Below are 5,038 nucleotides of genomic sequence, written 5' to 3'. Positions count from 1 at the left end.
ATCACTCGTACGCACAACTTAAGAACAAATCTGTGTACCAACGGTTCTTGCATGAGGCCCAATGAGAGCATTTACACTGGCTCTGCACAGACGGCGATCTGTCAAAATTAGAACAGATCCCATTTTTGCCGGACGCCGGAGCTGCTCCGGAGTCAAGCTACCTGTCGAGCTACAAAGACGAGAGCGATACAGTTTTAGCTGTTTGGAGTCCGTCTTCCACAGAATTATAAATTTTCTCTGAATTCCTCATCTATCATTGGATTTATCTCATGATCTCCTTCCTGCACACGCTTCTCGGACCACCTGTGTGCTTCGCACCGGAGCGGACCGGACCGGAGAGGATGCTGTATAAATTAGGGTGCAACCGAATTATGGCAAACTGCGCAGCACAGTGTAAATTAGGGGTCAGGGCTAAAACAAGTGAACAGTTTTAAATAACTGGGTGCTTTGGTAACAGACTGACAGACGTACAGCTCTCCTGGCAGGAAGTTGTGTTACATTATTGTGAAATAAGGAAGTGAAGCTTGGACCATGAACCTAAGAGCTGTTAGCATCATGGATGCTGCAGAAAATGTGGTTTTTAAGACACCGACACCAACAAACCTACAGATCACTGTGGCCCTCTGACATGACACGGGACGACAGATACAAGCAGCGGGCCATGTGCATAAACCCAGAACCCTGGACCAGCTGGACCTGAGCAGAACAGTTTACAGCTCTGAGACCACAAACTTCATGAAACCTGTTCCTGCAGCCTGCAGATGTCGGCTCAGTTTATTAACACAAGACTGATTAAACGAGTCTGACTTTATTTTTTTAATTTTCAGAGAACAAAAAGTGACACRTTCATCTGTTGTTGCATCGACGTGACAAAACGTTGCGGAAAGCACCGGAGGCACGCTCAGCTGCTTTCCTGGAAAAACAAGCTGGTCTGGATGGAAGCTAACGGGTCAGTCGAAACCATCAGACTGATCCGACAGAACAGTTCTGCTCCAAACACACAAAACACACTTTAAACATTATTAATACAGTCAGACAGATTAAAGGAAGGTTTCTGCACATTTTCTAACCTCAAAATATCTGATTTTCTCTCCATTTCGGAGTTATCTTTTATGTTAAAATGTAGGAGTGCACGATAATTATCGTTCTGATATCATAACAAACAGAACAGATAATACATGTTCATGTTTGTCAGCGCGGCGATGAGAATGTGTTTATTTTTATCCTTTTTGGTCAAGCCGYTTCCCGTCCGGTACGACCTGAGCAACGTTCGTGTGGCCTCGTAAAAAACAACTTTCTTACTAGAACAATAATAAGAATACTCTGTGCTGAAAAACAACCAGTCATTTTAAGAATTATTAATATTATTTTACCAATTAACCCTGTATGTTACACACAAACTTTATAATTTATAAACATAAAAAGGTCGGAACAACTAGTCCCAATTTGAGAACATGTAAAGTTCGTTACCTCCTGAATGCAGCACAAAGTCTGTGCTGCTAAAATGYTAACAGCAACAAGCTAGCGTTCAAGAACTCATCGGGACTTAAATCATTGCTGAGGCTTTAGACAAATCAAAAATAATTGCCAGAGAGGACGCAGATCTCAAGAATTTAACGATGGAAATTATGACAAGCAGCCGTTCACCCTCGCTAAAGACCGAAGCTTTTAACTCCTTGTTGGCCACGGTTCACCACCGTTAGCCACGGTTCCCCACCGTTAGCCAGGGTTTACCACCGTTAGCCAGGGTTCACCACCGTTAGCCAGGGTTCACCACCGTTAGCCAGGGTTCACCACCGTTAGCCAGGGTTCACCACCGTTAGCCACAGTTTACCATCGTTAGCCACAGTTTACCACCGTTAGCCACGGTTTACCACCGTTAGCCACGGTTTACCACCGTTAGCCACGGTTTACCACCGTTAGCCACGGTTTACCACCGTTAGCCACGGTTTACTGCTGTTACTAGTTAGCCACGGTTTACCATCATTAGCCACGGTTTGCTACTGTTACTAGTTAGCCACGGTTTACCATCGTTAGCCAGGGTTTACCACCATTAGCCACGGTTTACCATCGTTAGCCAGGGTTTACCATCATTAGCCACGGTTTACTACTGTTACTAGTTAGCCACGGTTTATCATCGTTAGCCAGGGTTTACCATGCTGAGCCTCTCTGTGTCTTCCTGTAAGTATGATGCGGTCATAGTGCATTCACACTCTCAGAAGCTGTTTCAGGTAGAAAAATGTTTTAAATCATATATTAATAATAATAAAACTAATGTACTTTGAATCTAACTTGTCTTAGTGAATTATCTGTTTTGAACTTGTGGAATGACTTTTTCTCTCTTGTTTAAACCTGAGCTCAGTGTTAAAAGTCTTTATATATAAATCAACATGCCTTATTTAAAAAATGGCCATTTGAGAAATAGTTTTGTTTGATATAATTTAAAGAAATATTTGTTAAGAGTTTATTTCAAATAATATAATTTACAGTCATTTAGTTTGGTCTTGTTATGTTATGATCCTTCACATTTTTGACTAGTCTTATCTCCTGGCGTGTTATCAGTTATGATCAGTTATTGACCGTTAGAAGGAGAAAGTTATCGTTATCGGTTCTTAAAACCAGTTATCATGCATTTAAAAGAGAAAACAGCAAACTGGACCACAACAACAGGCAGAGAGGATGTGAGGTTTTAGGTGTAAAGACTCACAAACTGGATGAGTAAAATAAATTATTGAKCTGCAGTTACACAAACATTTACCAGGTAAAGACTAAAACTTTAAACTCACTGTAAGAATAAAGTGGAAAATGTGACGATTCTGTTCACTTTTAACATCCAAATGCTCTTTTACTAAACTTTTATTAAATACTTTTTTCACAATTCCCAGCCAAATTTAATTCCAAACTAATAAATCTGAGTAGAAACTGTTTAAACGCTGTCTGCCTGTAACATCAGTTCAACGTTCACAAACATCACGTCCTGGTTTGATCCTCATCATGTAACTGAGGCTACTGTCGCTCCACGATCAGGTGTTTCCTGGTAAAATCTGATGAAGAAATTAATTTATCTGTGGAGTCTGAGTCCATTTAAACACAAACATCAGAAAAATATAGAAACTTAGAAAGAAAATTACTTAAAACTCTTTTTTTTTGCCACATTTTGCTCTGTCTGTGTGCTCGTTTCTTGCCCCGCCTCCTGTAAGAGCTGCAGCCACGCCCCTCGTTAAAGCCCCGCCCCTCTGCTGTAGCACCTCCCAATGTTTTGGATTTTTAAAAAGGTAAATAAGATGTTTGTCAACAAAACAAGAGAAACCAGACAGAAGCAGCAGCAGTTTTATGCTGGATTTACTGTAAAAATCCTGAAATAAAGTTAAATGTAGATTCATGAAACAGTTTTATTTTACACAAATTATTATATTGATTTATAAAAGACTGAAACCCTACAGGCAGATCTGAGGTTCATCTGAACTTAAACTTTAATATTCTTGATATTTTCTATTTTATAAAACACTGAATATTCAGACATTTCAGATTTAAACAAAAAAAAACATTTTAAACTGGAATAAATCGTTTTCAATAATAAAAATAATTCTATTATCCAGCAGCTTTAGTGTGTCCCAGCAGCAACACAACCTGACAGAAACCGCCCCACCCGGTTCCAAACCCCACCAACAGACAGAAAGTTAGAGAGGAAACTTGTTTAGAGAAATCCAACATAAAGCAAACGATTCGAGCTCAACTCCAGAGAAACTCGACAGAAACTCCAAAGTGCAAAAGTTAAATTGACCCAAAAGAAGATTTTAAAGCAACAATAAGGTTCAGCTCAGACACACAAAGTCACAACACGAGTATTTTTACAGCAACAGCAGCTCAGATAAAAATATCAGCTGGAAGAAGGTCACTGTTGAACACTGCAGGCAGGAGAAGACGCCTGCGGGGGACACGGGGGTGCGGATCAGATCCAGTAATCCTGCAGAACACAGAAAACTGGATTCTGCTTCCTGGAAGGAGGAAGGACCAGAACATACGGGACGGCTTTACTCACCAAGCTGCGGTGCCTCCTGGCTGCCTGGGAGCCCGTCATGATGCGCCGATGGAGCCCACAGAGTCCCGCAGAGTCCCGCAGACCCACAAAACCAGACTTTACCCCCCAACTCCGAGTCCAACAAGCACACACTGATCCCAGTGAAGCCTGCTGCAGGCAGACCCGACCGAACCGGAAACCAGACCCACAATCTTCTTTCAAGAATAAAAGCCTCCACTGAGGATCAGTCCTGACCCTTAATGAAGCCACTCATCAGAACCACGAGCTCGTCACCATTAAACGAATAAAATATTAATTAACAGCTTATTTCCTGCAGAGCAGCTCAGAATAACCAGAACCATTGATCCTGACAGGATCGATGACATTTCTCCATCTTATCAGCTCCGTCTGTTTGTGCTGTAAAAAAAAGGTTGTGTTATCTGCAGCCGACCCTCTGCTGTGGCCCTGAAGAGTCATGGGACCGGTCCGATCGGGTCACATGCACACGCAGCGGCACGAGAGAGAAGAAGAAGAAGAATGTGGAGCAGAAAACAACAGAACCCGGTCCAAATGTGCACGACGTTAAGAAGCTGCAGATGTTTGTTCAAATACAACAATAAATTCAGTTAAACTCTTTTTTCCACCTGAGGCCGTGTGAAGCTGTGTGTGTTAGTGCACGAGTGTTTGTTCAACATTGTGAGTTCACTTAAAAACAAGACTAACAGGCACATTGTGTTACAAGAATAAGGCTTTATGAAATCAATCCTCAGGTCATTTCTTTCCTGGTCTTTTTTATTATAAATACTGTATGAGCTTCACCGAGTGATTACGAAAAAAAAGAGAAAGTAACGAAATTTTGCTAAAAGGGAAGTTGGTGATCTGGAGGAAAATGTCTCAAAAAACCTATTTAAACATTTACAAAATGAAGCAAACTTTTACAAATGAACAGATAAAAATAAAAACATTTATCAGGATCAGAATCTCGGTATATTTATATTTAAACAAAATCATTTACAT

At 41.0% G+C, this 5,038-nt stretch overlaps 1 protein-coding gene across 1 annotated transcript in view; it reads right to left on the bottom strand.

The window, feature by feature from the left end:
- mark3a (MAP/microtubule affinity-regulating kinase 3a) overlaps positions 1-5,038 on the bottom strand; it is a gene marked incomplete in the record, with an annotated part of 37,135 nt that overhangs the window by 30,815 nt on the left and 1,282 nt on the right.

The sequence above is a fragment of the Austrofundulus limnaeus genome, unplaced genomic scaffold (assembly GCF_001266775.1).
Source record: "Austrofundulus limnaeus strain Quisiro unplaced genomic scaffold, Austrofundulus_limnaeus-1.0 Scaffold318, whole genome shotgun sequence".
Classification (NCBI taxonomy): Eukaryota; Metazoa; Chordata; class Actinopteri; order Cyprinodontiformes; family Rivulidae; genus Austrofundulus; species Austrofundulus limnaeus.
The sequence above is the reverse complement of the archived record's forward strand: the minus strand, read 5'-3'. Positions and strand labels throughout refer to the sequence as shown.